General features: G+C 44.1%; 2 long non-coding RNA genes across 5 annotated transcripts in view; one reads left to right on the plus strand and one right to left on the minus strand.

Moving 5' to 3' along the window:
- LOC143809548 (uncharacterized) overlaps positions 1-6,599 on the minus strand; it is a 36,603-nt gene extending 30,004 nt beyond the window's left edge. Inside the window, exon 1 of the long non-coding RNA XR_013222329.1 lies at positions 6,491-6,599. This is a non-coding gene — a long non-coding RNA (uncharacterized LOC143809548). The remainder of the gene's footprint in view (positions 1-6,490) is intronic.
- The window catches only part of LOC143806426 (uncharacterized), a 269,413-nt gene that overhangs the window by 202,434 nt on the left and 48,850 nt on the right, over positions 1-18,129 (plus strand). The window lies entirely within an intron of this gene.

Here is an 18,129-nt window from a genome sequence, read left to right on the forward strand (position 1 = left end):
ACAATGCTGTATGGAGCGTCTGTGGGGCCATAAAGAACTGCATGGAGCATTACATGGGGCATCTATGGGGCCATAACTGCATGGAGCATTATATGGGCCATCTATGGGGCCATAACTGCATGGAGCATTATATGGGCCATCTATGGGGCCATAACTGCATGGAGCATTATATGGGGCATCTATGGGGCCATAACTGCATGGAGCATTATATGGGGCCATAACTGCATGGAGCAATATATGGGACATCTATGGGGCCATAACTGCATGGAGCATTATATGGGGCCATAACTGCATGGAGCATTATATGGGCCATCTATGGGGCCATAACTGCATGGAGCATTATATGGGCCATCTATGGGGCCATAACTGCATGGAGCATTATATGGGCCATCTATGGGGCCATAACTGCATGGAGCATTATATGGGGCATCTATGGGGCCATAACTGCATGGAGCATTATATGGGGCCATAACTGCATGGAGCAATATATGGGACATTATATGGGGCCATAACTGCATGGAGCATTATACTACGTGACTGGGCAAAATACTACGTGGGTTCCCCTAACATCGGAACTAAAGTTTCCAGCATCAGCCACAGGTGGGCGCCACTGTAATCGATGGCGCTGCACTATTGAGGAATCAAAGCTGGATCCTGGTGGGGTTGTCAAGTTGTCATAAGCCCTTTCAGAAGTTCACATTGCTCTATGAGGTGCTGTATATGGGGGATATTCTCCCCTAATAGCAATGCTTCCATATGCCATGTGCGAGGGGGGCATACGGCGGTAACGACTCGCGCACATCTATGGGTGCCCAATCACATCGCCTTGTGCATGAGGTTTTCAGCCATTTTTGCATCACTCCATCTGGATCATACATCCCGATTACTTCATCATTTCTGTCTCCATAGACATGTCCCTACAAGACGCTACATGATCCGCAGCACAGACTTAAAGAGACCTGGATTCATTGGAAGTGCTCGATACCAGCCCTCATTAAATATAAGGAGACGAGTCGTTCAGGCAGATTACGTCTATTGTGACGTTCACAAACTGCCGCGGTTATTGGATTTTTATTGCACCCAATATGTCAGACCTGTATCTGCAATTAGGAGTCATTAGTTTAATGATATGTGGATCATCCATAAGTGTTACTAATGTATAAATGTGGTAATTTTACCGCTAATTCATGCAAACAATCGCTGACTGCCAAGGTGGCGTGCTATTATCAGACCAAAACCACTGGATAACCTCTGACCGATCGCAGGTCCCCGTTTTATCGCCTGTACTATCAACTTATGATGTTTCAATATACAAATCTGCAATCTGTGGCTTTCCAGCTGTAGTGACACTACAAGTCCCAGCAGACCAACTTAAAAGTAAAAAGGATGAAAGTAACAAGGGCTTGGTCCCCTCTCTTTAATTATCGCCTTTCCACTAGGTAATTACTAGAGATGAGCAGTTCAGTTCATAATTAATAGAATTTGTGATGAATTTTCAAAATTTTTGTTTCTGGCAAAACTTAAGTTTTTGGAATTCAATTCACAAAAAGCCAGAAAAATGGTGGCCAGTAGGTTCTTTAAAGGGCTGGGAAGGGGTTAAAAGTTAATATAATGAAAGATTACACTCGAGTGTTTCGCCACTTCCGTTCGCTTTCTCTGGTCTTCGGATCTTTTGGCATTGGCTAGGTCTCATAGATCCACGCCGAATTGATGTCATGCCCAATATAGCTGCATGATTCCTCATCAGTGCTGGAGGATCCAAAGACCGGACGGAGTGAGCAGAGGACTGGGTGAAGAGCTGTTTTGCAGTCTGGAGAGACCTAAGAGTATAATAAATATCTTTTTAGGAATTGGGGCATTTCCCATTCGGGCAGAATTGAATCTCCTTGAACCAAATTTTGGGAGATACCTGTGAGATCGGTTTGGGAGAAGAATGGAGGTCAGGAGTTCTCCAAGCCTGCTGCCAGGAGATTCTGGAGCAACAGCCCAGCCCTCTTTGAATGGAACGGCAGACTGCGACCAGCCCCTCTATTCAACCCCTGCTGCTCCTTTTCGCTGCCAGGGGACATCGGGGGGATCCAGATCATACATTCCGGTTGATCCCAATGGTAGAACAGAACTCACGCTAATCTAACAATAATAGATAATGCTTAGACCGGAGCTTGTCCCATGGGCAACCCCTATGGATTATGCAGAAAAGCATTGAATTCATGCCGTTCCATACAGAACACCATGTGGAAGTACAAAGAACCCATACAGTACAGGAAGATCACAGCATAAGTGTCATCAGGGTCCGAGGCTGAGTTTTGTGGTGTGTATGGACCACGATTTCTGGACCAGCCCCCGGTCTCGTGACCTGAACTCCGCAGCCTCATATATACTTATGCGGCTACCGAGTCCGGGCCCCTTCGGATATCCCAGTCCGTTACACAGACGTGTGAGTGCAACTCCGGAGTGTCTCTACTGCCTGAGAGTTATTAATGGATCAGAAAAGTTTTGCTTTAGCTGGACCAGTTCTAGCGGGAAGAAGCTATTTGTCTTCCACCTGTCACAGAAGCGAGTGCCGCCACCCTTGTGGCTATGGTTCACATGCAGTGTGTGTGTACAGGAAGCCGCAGTTGTCACAGGCATCAATGACCCTTGTGACAGCTGCATTTTTGGTCTCCTAAAAAGCAATTTACCCTTCCTGAATGTTACATTTTTGAGTCGTTTGGTAAATGTCTGGATGTGAAGAGGGTCAACTTTACAAGAATTCTCAGGAAGTTGTTATTTAAGAGACGGGGTGCCCTGTTTGGTACCTGATCTCTTAGCCAGAGTATCCTATGACTGCCAGGCACAGTCCATGGAGTCAGAACACTGCACCTCCATACGCGGTGCTGTGGTACTGCAACTTGGCTTTTATTGAAGTGAATGGCGGATGAACTGCAGTACCTGAAACCGGCCACTACACGGTGTACGGAGCTGTGCCGTTACACTATGCTCCTGCCACACCTGGTAATAGCTGATTGGTGGAGGTGGTGAGACCTAATCTAAAAATGTCATCAGTATTTTCGTCCAGGACAACCCCTTTAATTAAAAAATTCCAAGATTACTTAGTTAGATCCGATTACAGCATTTATTTACATTTTCTAGAACTTTTTGCACTATTATCATGCTAGAAGCAAAAGTCTATTTTCTCAGTTCTTGCCCGCACCATCTTCCTTCTCTGACTGTTTTTAACACCATATTAATTGTAGTGTGACGTAATCAGGATCTTGTCACTTTGATAGAAGACTTATTATATTTTTAATGTGACAGTGAAGGTCGCTCTGAAGAAAGCAGGATCCAGGACCTGCAGGTGCAGTAATGGGTGTATGTATGTATGTATGTATATATATATATATATATATATATATATATATATATACAGTGTATATATATATATGTGTGTATGTATGTATGTATATATATATATATATATATATATATATATATATATATATTATACTAGCTGAAGAGCCCGGCGTTGCCTGGGCATAGTAAATTATAGCACCTCACTTCTCTTATTTTCCCATCACCTCTCATTTTCCCCCTCACTCCTCTTATTTTCCCCCTCACTCCTCTCATTCCCCCCTAACACTTGTCATTTCGACCTCACATCTGTCATTTTCCGATCACTCCACTATATTCCCTCACTCCTCTCATTTTGCACTCACACCTTTTCATTTTCACCTCACACCCCTCATTTTCACCTCACAACTCTCATTTTCCCCTCAGTATGTTTGTCATCTCCCTTATATATAGCATACACCTGTATGTCATCTCCTGTATATTGTATATACCTGTATGTCATCTCCCCTGTAAATAGTATATACCTGCTGTATGTCATCTCCTCCTGTATATTGTATATACCTATATGTCATCTCCCCTGTATATAGTATATACCTGCTGTATGTCATCTCCTCCTCTAAATACCTATGTGTCATCTCCTCTTTTATATAGTATATACCTGTAAGTCATCTCCTCCTGTATATAGTATGTACCTGTATGTCATCCCCCTGTATATAGTATATACCTGTATGTCATCTCCTCCTGTATATAGTATACACCTGTAAGTCATCTCCTCCTGTATATAGTATGTATCTGTATGTCATCCCCCTGTATATAGTATATACCTGTGTCATCTCCTGTATATAGTATATACCTGTATGTCATCTCCTCCTGTATATAGTATGTACCTGTGTGTCATCTTCTCCTGTATATAGTATATACCTGTGTCATCTGCTCCTGTATATAGTATATACCTGTGTGTCATCTCCTCCTGTATATAGTATGTACCTGTGTGTCATCTGCTCCTGTATATAGTATATATATGTGTGTCATCTCCCCTGTATATAGTGTATACCTGTGTGTCATCTCCTGTATATAGTATGTACCTGTATGTCATCTCCTCCTGTATATACCTGTGTGTTATCTCCCCTGTATATAGTATATACCTGTGTGTCATCTGCTCCTGTATATAGTATATACCTGTGTGTCATCTCCCCTGTATATAGTATGTACCTGTATGTCATCTCCCCTGTATATAGTATATACCAGTGTGTCATCTCCTCCTGTATATAGTATATACCTGTGTGTCATCTCCCCTGTATATAGTATATATCTGTATGTCATCTCCTCCTGCATTAGACCTCGTTCACACGTTATTTGGTCAGTATTTTTACCTCAGTATTTGTAAGCTAAATTGGCAGCCTGATAAATCCCCAGCCAACAGGAAGCCCTCCCCCCTGGCAGTATATATTAGCTCACACATACACATAATATACAGGTCATGTGACTGACAGCTGCCGTATTTCCTATATGGTACAGTTGTTGCTCTTGTAGTTTGTCTGCTTATTAATCAGATTTTTATTTTTGAAGGATAATACCAGACTTGTGTGTGTTTTAGGGCGAGTTTCATGTGTCAAGTTGTGTGTGTTGAGTTGCGTGTGGCTACATGCATGTAGCGACTTTTGTGAGATGAGTTTTGTGTGGCGACATTCGTGTTGCAACTTTGTGTGCAGCAAGTTTTGCGCATGGCGAGTTTTGCGCGTGGCGAGTTTTATGTGTGGTGCGTTTTGAGTATGTGCAAGTTTTGCATGAGGCAACTTTTGCATGTGTTGCAACTTTTGTGCATGTGGCAATTTTTCCACGTGTGCAAGTTTTGCGTGTGGCGAGTTTTCCATGAGGTGAGTTTTGCACGTGAGGTGAGTTTTGGACGTGTGGCGAGTTTTGCGTGAGCCTAGTTTTGCGCGTGGCGAGTTTTGAGCGGCGACTTTTGTGTTTCGACTTTTATGTGGCGAGGTTGGTGTATGTGTGGTGAAATGTGTACTGAGGGTCGTATATGTGTTCAAGCACGTGGTAGTGTGTGGCGCATTTTGTGTGTGTGTTCATATCCCCGTGTGTGGTGAGTATCCCATGTTGGGGCCCCACCTTAGCAACTGTACGGTATATACTCTTTCCATCGCTCTCACTCTGTAAGTCCCCCTTGTTCACATCTGGCAGCTGTCAATTTGCCTCCAACACTTTTCCTTTCACTTTTTCCCCATTATGTAGATAGGGGCAAAATTGTTTGGTGAATTGGAAAGCACGGGGTTAAAATTTCACCTCACAACATAGCCTATGATGCTCTCGGGGTCCAGACGTGTGACTGTGCAAAATTTTGTGGCTGTAGCTGCGACGGTGCAGATGCCAATCCCAGACATACACACATACACATTCAGCTTTATATATTAGATATATATATATATATCCAGTGTCTAACAGGAGCACACAAATTTGTGAATCAGATGTGTGAACAATTGCCATACATTCATCTATTCCTCCCAGCTTCCTCTCTATACAGATGAATGTGCATTGTTTCCAATGGGGAAGGAAGAATAAGCCACTGCTATACACCTGTGGTAATGGCTCAAGAAAAAGTCTTAGAAACGAAGGATTAGACATGAGCTGAAATTTAACATGCCTGATCCTTATTTTTTAACACTACATCTGTGTGAGAAAGTCAGGACACCATCACATGCTTTATCCTCAGCTGGTCCTGTTCAAACCCGCAGGTTGTACCGACGTTCCTCTCATGTGTATGGCCACCGTTAGGAGGTACACTGCATTAGCAACTGATTTTAGAAAATGGTGGTATATATGTGGGGTCAGCTGAACACTTCTGCACCCATAGGACTCAGTATGCAGACCCCCTCCATTCCTATATATCCTAATGATGTTTTGAAAGTTTACTAAAAGGGCACCGACATTTGCAAACTCAACTCTTGGGCTAAGTTCCCACAATGAGTTTTTCATGTTGCAGATTTTCTGTACCCATTAAGTAAAATAGGATACTTGCATTTTGTCAAAAATACGCAGTGTGAAAAAATTCACCAAAAACTCATGTTAGGAACGTGGACTTATTGGCTACTGAGGGCGAAGAAGGCCTGATTGGGTGTTGTGATAAACCACTGACAAAGCCAAAACTCACACTAGTAGGCGAGGGCATGCACGAGCAGGTTCTCCTGTGCATGAACAGTATATGGGCCCTTTGCAGTCCAGTAGTTCCTCCCACCTGCTTTGGAGGTGGTAGTGGCCCCTTTACCTGCACAGGTTGCACCAATAATATGTCCGCCACTGCTTCTACATGGACGGGATCCTCCTCTACCATTTAGATCTGGGAAACTCGTCGGCAGCAGAAGGACTTGGACAATTTGCACTCGTAGTGCTTGAGCAAAAAGATTTTCTGGCATCTGGTCAAGCTGCCGCATAGATTTTCCATGGCCACCAGACCAGTGCAGGAATCACATGGAACCCATTCTGATTAATAAGCCCCTTTGTGGCATCGTAGAAGCATTAAATCACACTGGGCCCACTGGAGGTAGGAGGAGGTTCACAGGGCTCTGGACCAGGGTCCTGCATATCTTTTTGCTCAACTCCAGTTATGTCTGGTATTGCAGCCTTGCTACCTTGAAATGTATGTGGCTTCACTGCAATACCAGACACTACCCGAGGACATAAGTGGTGCTGTTTCATGAACATTTTCTAATTTGATACATACCCTTTAAAGGAGATGTCATAGTCTACGCTACATTGAACATTTCCAGTGAGGCCCGTATTCTTGTGAGTCTGTTAATATGATCACTACTTGGTTGTGTCATTTATTATTCAATGTCGTACAATAACTGGCAACTCAGCAAATAGTTCTGTGGCGGATCACAAGAGACAGGTCAACCCCAACGCCGCGGCCGACTCTCATCTGCCCTCAGTGAAGACGCAGTTGGAATAGTTTGCATTTGGTTTCAGTAGGAGCAGAATTCCCGGCATAGATGGCGATGGGAAAGGGCAGAACCAGGTTCACAATAAAACAACACCTATTTTCAGTACACGGCCAGGAATGCTGGGAACTGCGGGTCCGACCCTAGTGCCGGCGTCTGTCCTGATGACAGGAGTCAGCAGCTGCGATTCTCCTCATTAAGATGATAACTAATTACATCTAAGCTGAAGAATCCATTATCAATAATATATTCAGCTATCCTTTCTAATGCAATTCATTATTTTCAAGACCTCTGCTTGCTGTCAGTCAGCGAGAACATTTCTGAAACTTCGAGTGTGCAATCTGCTGCAGCAAACCTTGTCCTGATACATTTTATCTGTCGGGACTGTTTACCTTACACAGTTCCGCTAGATACATTTGTAGCAGAGAAATGTTTTGTCTTGACAAGGTTTAGGCTCTGGGTGCAAATAATAATGTTTGCATTCATTGCATTGACAAGCAACCAAGGGAGGACACATCATTGGTGCAAGCTGTGCGGCCGCACAGGGGCCCAAGAGGTAAGGGGCCACTACCACCTCCAACACAGGCGGAATTGTGCATTATGATGAACTTTTGGACTGTAAAGGGCCCATATAGTGTTCTCGCACAGGGGTCCCCTCTGGTCTGTGTCCGCCAGTGCAACAAACAGAGATCTTAAAGGGGTTATTTTGTTCTCTGAAATAGGTGTGTGTGTGTGCGTGTGTGCGTGTGTGCGTGTGTGTGTGTGTGTGTGTGTGTGTGGGGGGGGGGGGTTTCTTGAAAATAACAGATCAGACCAGTGGCTTGGTCTCACCTTTGGTGCAAACTTATCATTGAGTGCAGCACGGGAGAAGTGCGGGGGCACTCAAGGTGACCAGGTTCGGTGAATCATACTAACATAGTTATTAAAGGGAACCTGTCACCCCGTTTTTTCGGTATGAGATAAAAATACTGTTAAATAGGGCCTGAGCTGAGCATTACAATAGTGTAGTTTGTGGACCCCGATTCCCCACCTATGCTGCCGAAATACGTTACCAAAGTAGTCATTTTCGCCTGTCAATCAGGCTGGTCTGGTCAAAAGGGCGTGTTGTCTTCTCCCAGATTTTGCGTAGTTTTCCGTTGGTGGCGTAGTGGTGTGCGCATGCCCAAGGTCCCGAATCCTCTGCCAGGGGATTTAAAAGAGCGCGCTGTTCGTTATTTTATTGGTGATCGGTGGGCGCGGCCATCTTCCTTTGGCCGCGCGTGCGCAGAAGCGGCGCTCTGCTGGCCGCAGCTTCAGGAAAATGGCCGCCGCGATATCCATCTGCGCACGCGCGGCATCCCGCGGCCAGTTTCCTGAAGCCGCGGCCAGCAGAGCGCCGCTTCTGCGCACGCGCGGCCAAAGGAAGATGGCCGCGCCCACCGATCACCAATGAAATAACGAACAGCGCGCTCTTTTAAATCCCCTGGCAGAGGATTCGGGACCTTGGGCATGCGCACACCACTACGCCACCAACGGAAAACTACGCAAAATCTGGGGGAAGACAACACGCCCTTTTGACCAGACCAGCTTGATTGACAGGCAAAAACGACTACTTTGGTAACGTATTTCGGCAGCATAGGTGGCGAATCGGGGTACACAAACTACACTATTGTAATGCACAGCTCAGGCCCTATTTAACAGTATTTTTATCTCATACCAAAAAAACGGGGTGACAGGTTCCCTTTAAGCTGACAATAGATATAAAATATATACCAGATCTTAGTAAATCGGGGTCTTCTTTATGAAGAAGCCTGTCTATCATCCGCACGACACCAGAGCCGGCAGTTGTCGGCTTTCTCTCCCAAGGTGGAGTGGTGCCTCCTCGGTTTTGCACATCTCATGTCTGGACCTGAGTGATGCCGCACATCATGATCTTCTCCATATAACATTCTGGAGAGTGTAGCTACTGGGCAGAGGGCGAGTGGAGCGTGTACCCTGAGTACAAAAGTACAACAGTACAAAAAGCCAAATATTCAGGGTATTTAGATAAAGGGTTAGAGCTGTGAGCTGCCGGAAAACCAAAATACTACTTCTTACTAGATGATGTCATTTACATCGTCCATTCCTACCGCCCAAAGGCAGCCACTCCGATAAGCTGGATACTTTCACTACAAAGTTCCTTATCTTCCTAACTTTCCATAGGAACCTCATGCTGCACTCCTCAGCTGCTGCAGAACCTCATAATGCACACAGTTGCTGTTCCTCAATAGTATTGAGATCTTGGGAGTTTTCTTCCCTGAGCCTCTTTTAGTTTTCACTTTTGCCTTGTGATCTGGTCTCCATCATGCTGGAGAAGCATAATCATCACCACATTGTTCTGGATGATGGGAGAAGTTGTTCTTACAGGAGGTTTAGATCCCATTCTGTATCCATGGCCTCCATGGATGGAAAAAAAGTAATAACTATGCGGATCAGTGAACAAAACATGGAAATTTTGGGACAATGGCCAGGAAATTGCCCAGATCTCATTGAGAACCTGCGGTCAATAGAATAATGTGTGAACAAAAAAATCTAGAAAGTGTGATAACTCTGTGATAACTCTTTCAATTTACCCCTAGGCCACGCTCCCATGTAGTGTAAATGCTGAAATTTTTTTCTGCTGCATTTGTTCGGCGCAAAAAAAATCTGTTGCTTTTAACAGTTAAAACAACGTGGTTTTGATTTCTTGAAAACTAATGACCATGGCGCATTTAAAGGTGCAGTTAAACTGTGCATTTGGCGCATTTTTCCTTCTAGACATCTATGAGGAGCCTGAAAAAAATGCAGTTGTGTTTTTTAAGTAGAGAATTGTAGCATTTCTCCATGAAAAAAAAACCTGATGCGTCAATTCTGTGACCAAAAGCCCATTAAAAAAGGGGTAAAAAGCGTATAAGGTTAGTTTCACACTAGCGTCGGGAACAACCCGTCGCTGTGCGTCGGGCCGACGTTCCCGACGCTAGGGTGGTCTCCGCCGCACAACGGGGGCAGCGGATGCATTTTTCCCACGCATCCGCTGCCCCATTGTGAGGTGCGGTGAGGTGCGGGGAAGTGCGGGGAGGTGGGGGCGGAGTTCCGGCCGCGCATGCGCGGTCGGAAAAAGTGGACCGTCGGGAGCAAAAAACGTTTTTTTCTCCCGACGGTCCGCTACCACACGCCCAAGCGTCGCAAAACGGACGCGATGTTTGGCAATGCGTCGCAAATGCGTCGCTAATGTTAGTCTATGACGAAAAAACGTATCCAGCAAGAACTTTTGCTGGATGCGTATTTTCGGCAAAACGACGCATTTGCGACGTATTGCAGTTAACGCTAGTGTGAAACTAGCCTAAGAAAAATGGATCAAAGTGTAATTAATCAGTGCAGGCTGCTATTGCGTATTTTGGTGTAGACTTCTGCAGAAGAAACGTAGCGTTTTTTCATGTGGGAACATGGCGGCCTTAGATTTCAGCTGTGATTGTATTCCCCAGCGGGAGGGAGCGAGCGCTGGACCCTGGAAGATGTCATCATGTAATGTGATATAAAACAGCTTTGGAGGACGTCATTGACTCTGATCCAGGAGATCCTCTCCCAGCTGCTCCTTAATAAATCACGGACTTCTAGGAAAACGTGTGCACGTCCCACAATGAGGAAGATATTAAGGGCTCATTCACTCTGCCAATTTTTCCAAGTGCGAGGAAAAACGGACCGATTATTCTGATCAGAGTGCGGTCTGATTTTTATCCATTTTTCATGCGTGGAGAAATTTAAAAAAAAAAAAGTTTCTCCAACTTTTCATTTCTGACAGTCCAAGAAATTCAGATTGCACTCAAATGGACGCATTAGTAGAGGTGACTGGACGCCCAGGGAGAGGTCAGTACGGTGGCTCAGTGGTTAGCACTGTAGCCATGCAGCGCTGGGGTCCTGGGTTCAAATCCCACAAAGGACAAAATCTGCAAGGAGTTTGTATGTTCTCCCCGTGTTTGTGTGGGTTTCCTCTGGGTACTCCGGTTTCCTCCCACATTCCAAAGACATACTGATAGAGAATTTAGATTGTGAGCCTCATCGGGGACAGCAATCACAATGTGTGCAAAACTGTAAAGAGCTGCGGAATATGTTAGCGCTATATAAAAATAAAGATTATTATTAATAAATGTCATCCAGTTTTTTTTCACAGACCCATTGACTTGCATTGCAGATTTTGATCCGACCCTTGGATCAAAATGGGACAAGTCTCTGTGATTTTCTGCAAATCGCGGCCATGTGAATGGCATCATAGACTATGACAGGTACGACTGCTATCTGTGGATGCCACGGACAGGAATTATACACAAAAATCGGATGTGTGAATGAGCCCGAACATTGGGACTATACAGGGCACAGACCACAAGTCCAGTACATGATGGTCAATGGTAGCGATAGGATTTACTCAAGCAGTTCTGTTTGTGCACCATGTGGCCGTTCTCTTAAGAGTGGACGCCTGGGGAGAGGCAAGTGGACGTCTGGGGAGAGGCGAGTGGACGCCCGGGGAGAGGTCAGTGGCTCTTTATCCAAATTTACTGTATAAAGGCGATGGGGTCATGAAACTAGAAACAAGTTCCAGAACACAGCGCCACTCAGCCATGGATTGTGCATTTCCCAAGTTAATAGGGCTATAGACCGATGTGCCTCTCTCCGTTATAACACCATCCCACCCATTAAGCCAGCAGGGCTGTTAGTCAGGAGTGGGCTCGCTCCCCACTGTGCAGCGCAGATTGCAGAACGTACTGATCACTGGGAAGCCAGCTCTGCAGAGCCTGTGCGGCATGCAGTGTTGGTGTGCATGCTCGGCCTCTGCTCCCGCCATTGTGTTTTGAGAAAAGCAGAGTCCAGAACTCCACCATTAAATGAATGGAGCCGAGATCAAGCATTTGCACCTCTGTTTCACTCAGTCTGCAGGACCACATTCTGGGGATTATTCCTACATATAGAGAATAACTCTTTGGGAATAACCATTTAATTCACCAATTTATTTGTTGGCTCCAACTTCCCATACTTTTTCGGATTGATGTCCTTGCCCTATATAAACAGTGACATTGATGAAGAGATCTACCTGCCACATTAGTCTGAGGGTTAGTACACAGAGCAGAGTGATGGGGGCAGCTACAGGCACAGATCACACTTGATTGATCACCGATGGGCCCCATACTGATGTTGCAGAGGACCTGCAGAGAGCGGCTGCCCATTGTGCGGGCAGAATGCTGCTCCCCGACGTTGGCTCCTCTTGTCTCCTTGATTATCAATACATATTGAAGAAATATCTCTCTCTGAAGCCCCCCATTCACATAGACTAAGCTGGTGAGGGGCTTTGTTATGCTGGGGGGATTAAGCCTGTAGAGCCATCAATCTGAATAATGTCAAGAAAGACAGATGAGGAGGGTCTCCGGACACGGGGAGGGGAAGATGCAAATTGTGAATTTCTTAATTCTTTCTTCCAGCGCTTAAAAAACATTCTAAGACCCCCAGAAGCAAAAACTTTTACAGATTGGCCCAAAATGTGATCAGATTTGCATAGCATTCCCATTAGTCTCTTCCCGTCACGGTCAGTTTTCAATTTTGCGCATCCATTTTCTCCACGATAACACCATTATGTCATATAATGTGATGAAAGACATGGAGGAAAAAAAATCGCAAGTGCAGGTAAATGGTGAAAAAACTGACCAAAAAAAAATAAAAAAATTCCAGGTTGTCATTTTCATCATTGGTATAATTTTGGAGTACAAACAATATTTCTACTCTTTTGGTAGCATTTTTTTTTCCCAAGAAGGTGTGACAACCAGAAAAAGGCAATTTTTATTCTTTGATAAATTGAACTTTTGTGAATCGAGGCAATACCAGATTTATAATGTTTTTTTTTTTTTTTTAAATGTGCTTATTATTGTATTGACAAAATAAGGTGTGGGGGTGATTCAGAAATGGGGTTTTTTTAAAAAATTTTATTAAAAACTTTTGTTTTAGTCACATTTTTGTTTTTAGTCCCCCCAAAGGGAATTATGTATTGCAGTATATATTACAACTTAGCGATCAAATGATGGCAGGAACAAGTCCCCTTTAGCAACTAATAAATAAATTAAAGCTAAATATGATAATTTATTAATATAAAATTATTTAACTCGTAATTAGTGATGAGCAAATGTGCTCGCGGCTGTTCGATAGTCACAACTCATGCATGGATTGCCTGGTGTTGCAGCCGCGGGGAGTCGAACATATTTTTCGAGCACGCCGAAGACACTGAGTCAGCACCCGAACATGATGACACCTTATCCGAGCACGGTAGCTCATCACTACCCATAATGAAAATACCATGCAGCATAAAAAACATAGAAAAATGGTAATTGTGACATTATAGGTCATCGCACCGCACCCCAAAAGTGCAATAAAACTTGCACGGTATATAGATGGGGTTGACTGTAGCTCGAGTGTAGGGGGGGATATAAATATATTTCCAGTGATCCCCGAGTGTGAGCTCTTTGGCAATATTTCCGTCCCTCTCTGGAAAGTGTAGCCCCTTATCTCCGCCATCAGTGATGCCGAACACCAGGCCTGGAGATAACCTCTCGCCTCTGAATGGTTCCTGTGACACCGTCCTATCAATAATGCAGGTTGTCAGTCAGCTCCTTCCTTATCTCTCCACTCAGCATAAGGACAGGTAAAGAACACCTTGCACCGGAGCCATTAGCCTCGTGTTTCCCCATAAACACACACAGGGGTCATGTTTTCACTATTTTCTCATCACTCATGGATCTGAAGTGCCGAGACGCCCCCCTTTAAGCCGTGGGAGAAAACTTTTAGAAGGTTTTTCCATGTTTGTAAAACACGAAGAAGCGTCACATATAAAGCTGCATTCACACATCCGTGCGCCAACCCAGAGTGTGTAAAGGTATCGTGCACACATCGCTTTCCTCTTTATGGATCCGTGTGTTAGTTCCATTATGTTACGTTTCCACCATCAGTTTTTGATGCTTTGTATTTTTACTTTGCAAAAAAAAATGGCACCTTCCAGCTCTAGAAAAGCGGAAGGGATTTATAAAAATCTCCTCCCCGCGGCGTGAACTGGTTTTCGAATCTGCAGCAGGTCAGTTTCTCTTGAGGATATGCAGGGTTTTATGTGCAGATTTTCCCCATAAACTTGTAAAAGAGGCAGAAAATCCACTGGCAAAAAAAAAGCATTTCATCCAATTTCTTTAAAACATGACCTACAAAAAAAAGTAATAAAAACATGTGAAAAAAACACAACCTAATAGACAGCAGAAAATCTACATGTAAAACAAACCAAATACAGTGGGAACGTGGCTCTGTGCACGTCTTGTACTCTCAGGATCAAACTCGGCCATTCAAGTTTTCTTGCGATGGGTTGATGTCCAACTTTGTCACGTATTATAAGCCAAACTCGCTAATGTAAGTCAATGAGCCGGAAAGCAAAAACTTATGTGTGAATCCGGCCTTGGTCTGTGGGTCTGTGAAAATCAGTGACTGTTCACCGAAGACATCCGTGTACTGTCCAATTCTTACATTGTAAAAAACTTTGCAATTTTTATTTTTTTTTAGTATTTGAGAAAATAACTGATGAAACACTGATGGTAAAAGCTGACACTCACACCAGGTGCTGATGAAAATTTGTCGTTTTTTTTTTTTAGGTAGAAAAATCACAGTGAATGAGGCCTTAGGTCGGGTTCAGACAAACATTATTTCTTTTTCACCAAGTAAAAAGGGCGATTATTCATTCATATGGACACCGTCAACTGTACAGCAGTTTTTACACCTATTTTTATACATCTTTAATTTAAAATATAATAAAAGGACACATCCAGTTTTCTATGTAAGCGCCTGCACTAGATCTTTAAAAACTGGAAGCCATGTGGATAGTGACCATACGACATAGGTTTTCTCTGCGCTTTCACTCTGTGTTCAAGCACCTGTTCAATGGCTCCGTCGGGGCTTACGTCTGAACCAAAACAGGATTTGAGAGCATGTGTCACCGGACCGTGGTGCCAACTGAGCGTACGTGCGCCCTGCCGTGCATCATTTTTGGGCGTGTGCGCCTACTGGAGGCAGATACTCAGACTTAGGAGACGGCGTAGACCCTGCTGGGAGCAATCTGTGTCTATTACTGATCAGGATGAAGAACGACCTGTAATACAGAGGGATTGATTACTTTTACACTTCAGTGGCCTTTTGATGTTGCCACCTTCTCGTCTTCTGTGCTTCCCTTTAAGAACATAAGCTTCTCTATCAAATAAGATGGGACTTCTCAATAAGACCCTGTGATGTGCAGAAGGATGAGGGCAGGGATAGACCAAGTCATTGATTTGTCAGATCTCTTTGGACATTATTCACGTACTTGGACACCACCAAGAAATTGTAGATTAGTAGGAAAAGAAAAAGGGAAGGGAAAGGATGTGAGTAAAAATGAACTTTTATTGATTTATTAATATGTTTTTACTTTTTAAAATCAAATTTACATACATCCTGGTAAGGAAGTTTATTGAGTCACAGTTAGTTGAGTGATTTATATTATATTCATTCAGGTCTCTATATAGGATATGGCCCTTAGAAAAGCCGGTATTCCCAGTGAAACGCGCGTCAGGGACACATGGCCTCATCTTATACTTGACAGCAGAGTATAAATAGGGTCAGATTGCCAGCTATGCGAAAAGCATATTCTTTAATAAATCAATAAAAGTCCATTTTTATTCACATCCCTTCCCTTTTTCTTTTCCTACTAATCAGGGATAGACCAAGCAGCCACACAACCAACCTCCAAGTATTAACCTCAAAGGTAAGAGTAGAAGAAGAAAGAATTGTATCGCCGCTGGCAGTATGAGTAACATTGTATCATCAGGCTTCCTGCGCTCATCATTAACCAGTTACAAGATGGATTAATATTTTGGCGGCGCATATTCTTGCAGATCAGGGGGAGGGGAGGCAGCAAATCATCAGATTGAATTGCAGCCTTAAATACATAGGGCAAAGGCGCGGAGTGCATGGATGCCATGTGCTAATGGACATGCTGCCCTTCTGTTCCACATAATAAGTGGCTCCATAATGATTTTACTCAGCTGCTGTCCCAGCTTTAAGGAGACAGGTGTTTGCCCAGTTCCTCTGAAGTGTCGGCCGCAGTCATTCTCGGCAACCAAACCTGACATCCGATCCCCGCAGCAGTTATGTGGCGGCGCGGACGTGTAAGTTATCCCCCTAGAGTTGTTGCTTTATTAATTTAGGCAGCAGCTATTGTGTGATGGATGTAGCTAGAGGCTAAACTTCTGTGCTGCGCAGTCATGTCTCACTCTCTACCACTTGCAGAGAACGTCCATCATGGATCCACAATTAGGGGCTGATTAATATATTATGGTAAAGGAGTCACCTTCTCTTCTTATTAAAGATCCTCTTTGTTCCCAAGGTCGGAGGGATTTGTAATTCTGTCGTTTACATCTTGTTGCATAGGCAGCCGGCCATATTTGCAGTCTATCAGCAGTGGTCGGTTTCCTTAGTAACGAACATGCGCTTGCAGGCTGTTAGAATCTTGTGTGTCCCTGATCGCCTCCCAGGCTCGGAGGCGAAGCTGCCCCTGGTGGCAGAATGACAAAGCGCAGTTTGGAGCTGCAGCGCAACAGTGACGCAAGCCTGAACTGTCAATCTTCAGGAGATCACCTCCCCATGACGATGAGCATTGTGCTCCCGAAGAAAGGACTTGAGAACAACCCTTTAAATGATTAACTCCCGTCTCCCTGCAGTCACCACTAGGGAGAGATTAGGCACCTACTGTGTAGACTGTTTTATTACTGTTCTCATCTGAGCCATCATCTAATGGTAGAAGACAAAAGTTTAAGTGTTAATTGTACCTGTCATTTACAGGATAAGCTGTTGTTCGCGTACATGAGGAAGAACACTATCTGACCATTATATGACTTGTATCCTGCATTATTCACTAGTTTCATCAGTTGTCCCTGAGCTACAGGGTGGAGAGTAGCTGCTATGATGTCTCCCATACACAGGACGCAGACATGAGGGATTCCTGCTCTCCTGTTTCTATGTAGCACACGATCAGGAGCAGCAGCAGAATGAAGGACATTATACAGCAGTACTGAGCAGTTTAACTGTGCATCCAGCATTTGAGGGTTAGATAAAACACTTATTAGAAAGCAGTAGCAGCATGAAGGTCATTATTCAGTAGTACTGAGGAGAGAAGCTGTGAATACAGCAATGGGGTGAGGTAAAACACTAACTAAAAACAGCAGCATGGAGGAAATTATACAGTGGTACTGGGTAGTATAGTTGTGAATCCAGCTTAGGGTGAGATAAAGACTTTCTAAAAAATGCATATCACCATCGGCCACATTATTTAGCAATACTGAGCAGTGTAACTGTGAAGCCATAATTTGAGGATGAGATTAAATACTTACTACAGTAGAAAGCAAAAGGAGCATGAACATCATTATACAGTAGTACTGAGCAAATAAACTGTGAGACAAGACACTTACTACAAACATCAGCATGGAGAAATTTATTTAGCAGTACTAAGTAGCATAGCTGTGAATCCTGCTTGGGGTGAGATAAAACACTTACTAAAAATATAAAATATAAGCATGGAGGACATTATACAACAGTACTGGGCAGCTTAGCTATGAATTCAGCTCTGGGGTGAGATAAGTGCAGCGCCCCAGAGTCCTGGTCGTTGCAGTACTGTGGCTCCGCCACTAAGGGGAGCTATGGTACGTCTGATTGCACTAAAGGAGTTTCTCTGACCAGGTAACACTCACACTACACTTCACACTCCGGCCACCAGGGGGGGTGGTTCTATCTAGTAGGCCACTCCTCACAC

Source organism: Ranitomeya variabilis, chromosome 2, assembly GCF_051348905.1.
Source record: "Ranitomeya variabilis isolate aRanVar5 chromosome 2, aRanVar5.hap1, whole genome shotgun sequence".
Classification (NCBI taxonomy): Eukaryota; Metazoa; Chordata; class Amphibia; order Anura; family Dendrobatidae; genus Ranitomeya; species Ranitomeya variabilis.